Below are 11059 nucleotides of genomic sequence, written 5' to 3'. Positions count from 1 at the left end.
AGTTCTTTTGATTATTTTTATGCTATCTTAGACCTTTATGGGGGCTGGCCATTCGGCCATGCCTGGACCTTGTTCTTATGTATTTTCAACGGTAGAGTTTCTACACACCATAGATTAAGGTGTGGAGCTCTGCTGTCCCTCATGAATTAAAGCAAAGTACTACTGTTTTTCTATTCAATTCAAGCCTATTTCTTCTCTAAGATATTCATTCGCACACAAGAACATGATGAATGTGATGATTATGTAACGCTCATCATCATTCTCACTTATGAATGCGTGCCTGACAAACACTTCCGTTCTACATGCAAACAAGCTTGAATGTGTATCTCTTAGCCTCCTGATCGTGAGATCAGAGTCTTCGTGGTATAGGCTAGAACTATTGGCGACCATTCTTGAGGTACAGAAAGTCTAAACCTTGTCTGTGGTATTCCGAGTAGGATCCGAGAAGGGATGCTGTGACGAGCTTCAAACTCGCGAGTGCTGAGCGTAGTGACAGACGCAAAAGGATTACTGAATCCTATTCCAGTATGATCGAGAACTGTAACGACCCAACTTCCAATACATCATGATCGTACCAAAAGTAAGGCGTTACTGACCTGTTTTCCTTATTAACTATTTACTATTAAGCCTTTCGTTCGATATCGCGATTCAATTTTAGTAAAAACACCAGAAATTTTTGTTTTTATTAATTAAAATCATATAGCAAACATCACCAAGTAATAATAATCACATAATTATTAATAATAGTAATATTAAACAAAAGAATTTAAATAAAATTTAGGTACAACTCCTATCCCTCTGCATAGAATAAAAACTAAAGTAACAAGGGCGAGGGAATTCTATGAAAATAACCTAACTCAAAAACTTATCTCATAAATAAATACTATAATCGCCTGCAGCTTCAAACTGAGTCTTCAAACCTGTGTCACTGAAAGGGTGGAAGATTTTGGGGTGAGAACAAACCACACGTTCTCAGTAGGGAATGGGAATGCCGTAAAAGTAATGATTAACATGCAAATAATTAACTTTGCTTAATAAACCATCTTTGTTAAATCCTTTGAAATACTTTTTAATCTTACTTTAGATAAATAATTACTTTCTTTAAATCTCTAAACCCAAAACAGATCTCAATCGCAAAACTTGTCATATTAAATATCTTTCAGCCACATAATTGATTCTCAGTCATAACGACAGATATTAATTATCTCTTTCCATTCACAAACTACTAGCACAAGTAAGAAACTCAATTCAACATGCAAAGGAATCACAATAAGACAAACAACACAAAGAAGTAATACAGGCAAACACAACCAAATGTAAATGCACAACCAATATGATGCATGTCTATCCTAAGCAGGCCATGAGCTCACGTGTCGGTTTACACCTTGCAGCCCGACATTACCTAGGAACAAGTCCCAGATATGGCTTCCCTTTGTGTCCTCAGCGCATATGTGTCGGTGGTAAGAATACCACTCCTTTGTGACTACTGGCAGTCGGCGCCAAGCCCGACCCCATAATATACGCACAAGGGGAAACAGTGATCCTCAGTTTGTGGGCGTCCCCGAGATCATTTCACAAACAAAACAGAGATCTTCAGTTTGTGGGTTATACCCGAGACCAATACACAATAACATAGCGATCCTCAGTTCGTGGGTTATACCCGAGATCAACATACAACAATTCATGGGTTATTCCCGTAATCAATGATTATCAGTCCGTGTGTTTTTCCCGCATATAAAATAAATAACAATCTATAGGTTTCCCCGAGATCAATGATGATTCAGTTCGTGGGTACTTCCCGATTTTAACCAATTATCAATTTTGTGTTTCCCCCGTAGTTAAACAACTAACAGTTCATGGGGTATTCCCGCCTTTTATCATTTTTCATTATCCTTTTCTCAATCTCAACAATCCACAAATCAATCTTCATTCTCTCTTTCCCTTTGAATCCTTAACACATCTTCTTAAACCTTTCTTAACTTTCTCAAGCATTTGTTCATGAAAATCTTAATCCTCATTTCAGTTCATAATCTCTACTTTAACAATCTTAATTCAAAACTAACTTTAGAACTATTATTTTTTTTAGTTTAACCCTCTTCAAAAGACTTAAGTAAATCATATATTTTAAATTCACTAAATACTTTTTGAAATATAATCCTCTCATTAAAATTATTCAAATAAAATTCTTCCAAGTTTACTAACTTCCCGAAGACTCAAAAATCATCTCTCTCTTTACTATTCAAATTCAAATATTATAAATTCATCAAACTTCTAAAAAGTAAACCTTTATTTCAAGCTTAAAACATAATTCTTTTCATATTGAATCAATCTCAAAACATAGTTTCTTTCTTAAATAGTTTAATTTTGAAACATAAACCTTTCTTTGGTAAATCGAATTTAAAATAGAATTATTCTTTTCTTAACTAAATAAAACTTAAATAATCATTTTTCCAAATCCAAATCTTCTAAAATAACTTTTCAAATAAAACTTCAGATTTTATAAAATTTCGACAGCACCTCCCCTAAAACTCGGAGTTAGCCACCTTTACGGGTTCCCTCTTTCTCAACAATTCAACAATCCTTTCTCAACAATTATCAAATACAAGATTCTCAAGCAACCAGAAAATCTATAATTCACAATTCTCACATAATCCAACAATCCAGTTTTCATCTCATCATTTCGTAACTAAATTCATAAGTCATAGAATCCTTTCAAATTAAACTCAATCGATTCTCCATCCATTTATTAGCAACTCCCATAACAGATTCTCAATAATTATCTCATCATAATTCAGTTTAAGAACTAACATCCTTTCATCAATTAAAATCAGAATTTCACCCAGTCATCATTTATTTTAAAAGTAAACCAGTCTAACTTTTAAAAAAACTCATAACTAATTTTCCAAAACCATTCTTCAATCAGTCACCAACTAAATCCACTACCGTTACAATATATCAAATAACCAGCACATCATTCAATTCAATATAAATCCGTCAAAGATCAGAATTTCAGTCAATTTGCAACCATCAAGCAAACCAGCCTATGGCAACCAGCTCAATATAATCAAATAACAGAATTCTCAGTAATTCCAAACAATCAGAAAATCGGTAACAGTTACAGCCTCAAATCAAAATCAATATCATCAATTAATCACTTACAACCATGAAACCAGTCACAATCATAGCCAAGTCAGAATCAATAAATCATGACACAGAAAATTAGTCTAACCATTACAAAATTATTTATATACTCTTAAAGTTTACTATATTATTTCAGAAAATCACAGGTTCTCTAAACAATTTAATCCCTTAGTTCCAATCCTTCAATAACCACCAAAACCAATCTCAACTAGTCACAAGTAAACTTCACAGCCATTCACATACATCAAATATCCAATTCAACATCAAACAAGTCAATAATTCACTCAAAATCAGAATCTCAACCAATTCATCGCAGAATCAATAATTCAGTCACATTTCACAACCGAATCTAATTTCAATTATAATTCAAAGTAACCACAACCATATTTCAACCAATTCAGTAATATCACATAAAATCAGAATTGTCAACAAATCCATTAAAATCAGAAAACCAATATCAGTCATAGCATTAACCAATCACAATTCAAACTCAACTCATCAATCATCAACATGTCAGTTTTTCTCAATAAGTAACTCAACATATTTTTAATTTAGTAAGTAACACAAGCTTAATCACCATTCACTACCATATTTAATTCAAATCATAACTCAGAAAAATTGCGATAGCTAACCATTCTCAAACACATTTCAAGTCATTCATGTAAATTAAGAAGTCCTTAACTATTATTAACCATTTGCACTTATCTAATTAACTTTTTAGGCATTCTAAATTAAAAATGTTAAATCCCCTACCTCGACTAGCCGGAATTCGATAATTGAACACAACACAGCCTTCTTTTATTTTTAATTCGCAGTGGCAACAACAACCTTGAACCGAACTAACAGTAGTGGCATTTCTGATCACTTCTCAGCAGCAGCAGTGGCATGAACTAATCAATTCAGAACCAGAATAGCACTCTTGACATGCACCAACGACCTCAGTGGGAGCTGCGGCGGTGCAGAGTAACTCTCAGTGATAATTTTGTTTAATACAAATAGTCTCAATGACAGGCTTCACAGTAGAGACAAATTGGGCAACAAGGAAGACTCAAAAACAGGGTAAGCTTACCAAAATAGTAGTAGTTCCAACGGTGGTTTTTGATGGCGATGGCGGCGTGCAACTTCACGGTGGACCACACTCGCGGCAACAATGATAGTCACAGTGCATTCTCTATCTCGCGGTTCTGCCTCCCTTCCTCCACGCCTCTGGTAGCGATGGCCAAGGCTTCAGGGACGACTTCATTCATCACCTCTTCTCTCTCTCATCTCCGGCCTCTCTCACTCTCTTCTGTTCGCAATTCACGGCGGCGATAGAAGCTTCATCGACAGCGATGGAGCAACGATGAGGGAACACCGATCTCTGACGGCGACAGCAATGCTTCCTGCGATGAGCGCTAGCAGCGACGACAGCGAAATGGGTTGGGCGCAACGATGATGCTCTTCGCAGCTCCACGAACGGCTTACAGTAGACACAGAAGCGTGGGTAAGGATGGGCGACGCTGGGGATGGTGGCGACAGCGTAGAAGGGCCCGACGAACGGAGGCGGCGACGGTGCCAAGCCCCCTCCGGCGACGCTCTTCCCTCTTCTCTCGGATCCCACTCTCTCTGTGTGCTTCTTCTTCAGTTCTGTGTGAATGAGTTTTACGTTTAGGAAAGGAAAGGGGGGAAACTGGGGGTGCGGCTGAGTGGGGTGAGGGAGTTAGGGTTAGGGTTTCTGGGATTTGGGAATTAGGGTTTCTGATTCAATTTGGGAATTTGGGCTTAGAAATTAGGATTTTATAAAATAATAAGGATAGGTATGAATAGATATTTTGATAAAATTGAAGGGTAGAGTTATTTTAAAATCAAATATACTTTATTAAAAATATTTAAGAACATTATTTATCAACATATTGCTAAGTTCAATCAATTATTTCTAATTTACATTATAAAATGAACAAGTTAATTATATTTTGTAAAGTACAATTTAAATTCAAATATCAATTTTCTAGATTAAATCATACAAATCTCTATTATTTTCCTATCTCTGAAACTTTAATTTCAATTTATAAAATAATTAATTATAATAAAGTTGTACATAAATATTAATTGACTTAAACTTAAAGTATTTATAAATATCAATCTAATCATTTCTAATAAAATAATTTCTAGGAGTTCAAGTTAATAATATAATTCATTCAAAATAGAATTTATTTAAATTAAATTATACAATTATTCTAATTTTTCAATTATCAAACTTATAATTTCAATTATACCAAATATCCAATAAAGATTATATAAAAATTCTAATTAATTTAAACTTCAATTATCATGAAAATGTATTTAATTACCTTTAGTAAAATAATTTTCTTAAAATAAAGTTATCAACAAATATAATAAATCACAAATGACTAATTATTTGATTTTAAAAAACTAGGGTTGTTACATTCTACGCACCTTAGAAAAATTTTCGCCCTCGAAAATTGCTAGAAAAAATAAATTCAAACTTAAATCAAAGAAAATAGAATATATGGACAAAGTATAGGCATGAACAAAAATGAAGATTCAAGAAGAATCAGGTAAGCAAGTAGATTACAAGCAAGCAAAGGTATACAAGAATGACAAGGTACGGTTGGGTAAAAATCAAACCACATTCTGAGGAGAAATTTCAAACAAGAGAATTCCAATGAAAGCAACGAAGAAAAAGATGACACGAGTTCATGTGGCACGAATAAAGATTATACGTCAAAACGAAGCTAACTTTATAACTTCTAACGCTCCCAAACCCCGTGAGTCGCATCACCTATAACTTCTATTTCGTCTATGATAACCTATTACTGTCCCCATATACATAAATCATTAGTATTAAGTTGGCCAGACCTAAAACCATGAAGTATGAAACGGTAAACTAACAGCGTTAATCATCAGACAGTCATGCATATAAAACACAAACTCTTGTTATCAGAACAAGTCACAAAGCATGACAAACACTCAGAGTATGCAATGAAGCATAGTCAGTCCATTCCCAAGGCTCTAACAGGAACGAACTGCTCTGATACCATATTGTAACGACCCAACTTCCAATACGTCATGATCGTACCAAAAGTAAGGCGTTACTGACCTGTTTTCCTTATTAACTATTTACTATTAAGCCTTTCGTTCAATATCGCGATTCAATTTTAGTAAAAACACCAGAAATTTTTGTTTTTATTAATTAAAATCATATAGCAAACATCACCAAGTAATAATAATCACATAATTATTAATAATAGTAATATTAAACAAAAGAATTTAAATAAAATTCAGGTACAACTCCTATCCCTCTGCATAAAATAAAAACTAAAGTAACAAGGGCGAGGGAATTCTATGAAAATAACCTAACTCAAAAACTTATCTCATAAATAAATACTATAATCGCCCGCAGCTTCAAACTGAGGCTTCGAACCTGTGTCACTGAAAGGGTGGAAGATTTTGGGGTGAGAACAAACCACACGTTCTCAGTAGGGAATGGGAATGCCGTAAAAGTAATGATTAACATGCAAATAATTAACTTTGCTTAATAAACCATCTTTGTTAAATCCTTTTGAAATACTTTTTAATCTTACTTTAGATAAATAATTACTTTCTTTAAATCTCTAAACCCAAAATAGATCTCAATCGCAAAACTTGTCATATTAAATATCTTTCAGCCACATAATTGATTCTCAGTCATAACGACAGATATTAATTATCTCTTTCCATTCACAAACTACTAGCACAAGTAAGAAACTCAATTCAACATGCAAAGGAATCACAATAAGACAAACAACACAAAGAAGTAATACAGGCAAACACAACCAAATGTAAATGCACAACCAATATGATGCATGTCTATCCTAAGCAGGCCATGAGCTCACGTGTCGGTTTACACCTTGCAGCCCGACATTACCTAGGAACAAGTCCCAGATATGGCTTCCCTTTGTGTCCTCAGCGCATATGTGTCGGTGGTAAGAATACCACTCCTTTGTGACTACTGGCAGTCGGCGCCAAGCCCGACCCCATAATATACGCACAAGGAGAAACAGTGATCCTCAGTTTGTGGGCGTCCCCGAGATCATTTCACAAACAAAACAGAGATCTTCAGTTTGTGGGTTATACCCGAGATCAATACACAATAACATAGCGATCCTCAGTTCGTGGGTTATACCCGAGATCAACATACAACAATTCATGGGTTATTCCCGTAATCAATGATTATCAGTCCGTGGATTTTTCCCGCATATAAAATAAATAACAATCTATAGGTTTCCCCGAGATCAATGATGATTCAGTTCGTGGGTACTTCCTGATTTTAACCAATTATCCATTTTGCGTTTCCCCCGTAGTTAAACAACTAACAGTTCGTGGGGTATTCCCGCCTTTTATCATTTTTCATTATCCTTTTCTCAATCTCAACAATCCACAAATCAATCTTCATTCTCTCTTTCCCTTTGAATCCTTAACACATCTTCTTAAACCTTTCTTAACTTTCTCAAGCATTTGTTCATAAAAATCTTAATCCTCATTTCAGTTCATAATCTCTACTTTAACAATCTTAATTCAAAACTAACTTTAGAACTATTATTTTTTTTAGTTTAACCCTCTTCAAAAGACTTAAGTAAATCATATATTTTAAATTCAATAAATACTTTTTGAAATATAATCCTCTCATAAAAATTATTCAAATAAAATTCTTCCAAGTTTACTAACTTTCCAAAGACTCAAAAATCATCTCTCTCTTTACTATTAAAATTCAAATATTATAAATTCATCAAACTTCTAAAAAGTAAACCTTTATTTCAAATTTAAAACATAATTCTTTTCATATTGAATCAATCTCAAAACATAGTTTCTTTCTTAAATAGTTTAATTTTGAAACATAAACCTTTCTTTGGTAAATCGAATTTAAAATAGAATTATTCTTTTCTTAACTAAATAAAACTTAAATAATCATTTTTCCAAATCCAAATCTTCTAAAATAACTTTTCAAATAAAACTTCAGATTTTATAAAATTTCGACAGCACCTCCCCTAAAACTCGGACTTAGCCACCCTTATGGGTTCCCTCTTTCTCAACAATTCAACAATCCTTTCTCAACAATTATCAAATACAAGATTCTCAAGCAACCAGAAAATCCACAATTCGCAATTCTCACATAATCCAACAATCCAGTTTTCATCTCATCATTTCGTAACTAAATTCATAAGTCATAGAATCCTTTCAAATTAAACTCAATCGATTCTCCATCCATTTATCAGCAACTCCCATAACAGATTCTCAATAATTATCTCATCATAATTCAGTTTAAGAACTAACATCCTTTCATCAATTAAAATCAGAATTTCACCCAGTCATCATTTATTTTAAAAGTAAACCAGTCTAACTTTTAAAAAAACTCATAACTAATTTTCCAAAACCATTCTTCAATCAGTCACCTACTAAATCCACTACCGTTACAATATATCAAATAACCAGCACATCATTCAATTCAATATAAATCCGTCAAAGATCAGAATTTCAGTCAATTTGCAACCATCAAGCAAACCAGCCTATGGCAACCAGCTCAATATAATCAAATAACAGAATTCTCAGTAATTCCAAACAATCAGAAAATCGGTAACAGTTACAGCCTCAAATCAAAATCAATATCATCAATTAATCACTTACAACCATGAAACCAGTCACAATCATAGCCAAGTCAGAATCAATAAATCATGACACAGAAAATTAGTCTAACCATTACAAAATTATTTATATACTCTTAAAGTTTACTATATTATTTCAGAAAATCACAGGTTCTCTAAACAATTAAATCCCTTAGTTCCAATCCTTTAATAACCACCAAAACCAATCTCAACTAGTCACAAGTAAACTTCACAGCCATTCACATACATCAAATATCCAATTCAACATCAAACAAGTCAATAATTCACTCAAAATCAGAATCTCAACCAATTCATCGTAGAATCAATAATTCAGTCACATTTCACAACTGCATCTAATTTCAATTATAATTCAAAGTAACCACAACCATATTTCAACCAATTCAGTAATATCACATAAAATCAGAATTGTCAACAAATCCATTAAAATCAGAAAACCAATATCAGTCATAGCATTAACCAATCACAATTCAAACTCAACTCATCAATCATCAACATGTCAGTTTTTCTCAATAAGTAACTCAACATATTTTCAATTTAGTAAGTAACACAAGCTTAATCACCATTCACTACCATATTTAATTCAAATCATAACTCAGAAAAATTGCGATAGCTAACCATTCTCAAACACATTTCAAGTCATTCATGTAAATTAAGAAGTCCTTAACTATTATTAACCATTTGCACTTATCTAATTAACTTTTTAGGCATTCTAAATTAAAAACGTTAAATCCCCTACCTCGACTAGCTGGAATTTGATAATCAAACACAACACAGCCTTCTTTTATTTTTAATTCGCAGTGGCAACAATAACCTTGAACCGAACTAACAGCAGTGGCATTTCTGATCACTTCTTAGCAGCAGCAGTGGCATGAACTAATCAATTCAGAACCAGAATAGCACTCTTGACAAGCACCAACGACCTCAGTGGCAGCTGCGGCGGTGCAGAGTAACTCTCAGTGATAATTTTGTTTAATACAAACAGTCTCAATGACAGGCTTCACAATAGAGACAAATTGGGCGACAAGGAAGACTTAAAAATAGGGTAAGCTTACCAAAATAGTAGTAGTTCCAACAGTGATTTCCGATGGCGATGGTGGTGTGCAACTTCATGGTGGACCACACTCGCGGCAGCAATGATAGTCACAGTGCATCCTCTATCTCGCGATTCTACCTCCCTTCCTCCACACCTCTGGTAGCGACGGCCAAGGCTTCAGGGACGACATCATTCATCACCTCTTATCTCTCGCATCTTCGGCCTCTCTCACTCTCCTCTGTTCGTAATTCACGGCGGTGATAGAAGCTTCATCGACAGCGACGCAGCAACGGTGAGGGAACACCGATCTCTGACAGCGACGGCAATGCTTCATGCGATGAGCGCTAGCAGCGACGACAGCGAAACGGGTTGGGCGCAACGATGATGCTCTTCGCAGCTCCACGAACGGCTTACAGTAGACACAGAAGCGTGGGTAAGGCTGGGCGACGCTGGGGATGGTGGTGACGGCGTAGCAGGGCCCGACGAACGGAGGCGGCGACGGTGCCAAGCCCCCTCCGGCGACACTCTTCCCTCTTCTCTCGGATCCCACTCTTTCTGTGTGCTTCTTCTTCAGTTCTGTGTGAATGAGTTTTACGTTTAGGAAAGGAAAGGGGGGAAACTGGGGGTGCGGCTGAGTGGGGTGAGGGAGTTAGGGTTAGGGTTTCTGGGATTTGGGAATTAGGGTTTCTAATTCAATTTGGGAATTTGGGCTTAGAAATTAGGATTTTATAAAATAATAAGGATAGGTATGAATAGATATTTTGATAAAATTGAAGGGTAGAGCTATTTTAAAATCAAATATACTTTATTAAAAATATTTAGGAACATTATTTATCAACATATTGCTAAGTTCAATCAATTATTTCTAATTTACATTATAAAATGAATAAGTTAATTATATTTTGTAAAGTACAATTTAAATTCAAATATCAATTTTCTAGATTAAATCATAGAAATCTCTATTATTTTCCTATCTCTGAAACTTTAATTTCAATTTATAAAATAATTAATTATAATAAAGTTGTACATAAATATTAATTGACTTAAACTTAAAGTATTTATAAATATCAATCTAATCATTTCTAATAAAATAATTTCTAGGAGTTCAAGTTAATAATATAATTCATTCAAAATAGAATTTATTTAAATTAAATTATACAATTATTCTAATTTTTCAATTATCAAACTTATAATTTTAATTATACCAAATATCCAATAAAGA

At 34.1% G+C, this 11059-nt stretch overlaps 1 long non-coding RNA gene across 3 annotated transcripts; it reads right to left on the bottom strand.

Moving 5' to 3' along the window:
- Nucleotides 1-717: 717 nt before the first annotated feature.
- On the bottom strand, nucleotides 718-10546 carry LOC112754359 (uncharacterized). Of its 3 annotated transcripts, XR_003178511.3 has the most exons (5): nucleotides 9857-10536; nucleotides 9541-9735; nucleotides 4211-4767; nucleotides 3895-4089; nucleotides 718-928 (listed from the first exon to the last, which is right to left on the bottom strand). It is a non-coding gene; the product is annotated as an uncharacterized lncRNA (long non-coding RNA). The 3 variants fall into 3 exon arrangements; XR_003178510.3 differs by lacking the exons at nucleotides 3895-4089; nucleotides 4211-4767; XR_003178512.3 differs by lacking the exons at nucleotides 718-928; nucleotides 3895-4089; nucleotides 4211-4767 and adding an exon at nucleotides 6363-6573 and having other exon boundaries at nucleotides 9857-10546.
- Nucleotides 10547-11059: the final 513 nt, after the last annotated feature.

This window comes from Arachis hypogaea, chromosome 16, assembly GCF_003086295.3.
Source record: "Arachis hypogaea cultivar Tifrunner chromosome 16, arahy.Tifrunner.gnm2.J5K5, whole genome shotgun sequence".
Taxonomy (NCBI): domain Eukaryota; kingdom Viridiplantae; phylum Streptophyta; class Magnoliopsida; order Fabales; family Fabaceae; genus Arachis; species Arachis hypogaea.
Note: the sequence above shows the minus strand (reverse complement) of the source record. Positions and strands in the feature narration are given on the sequence as shown.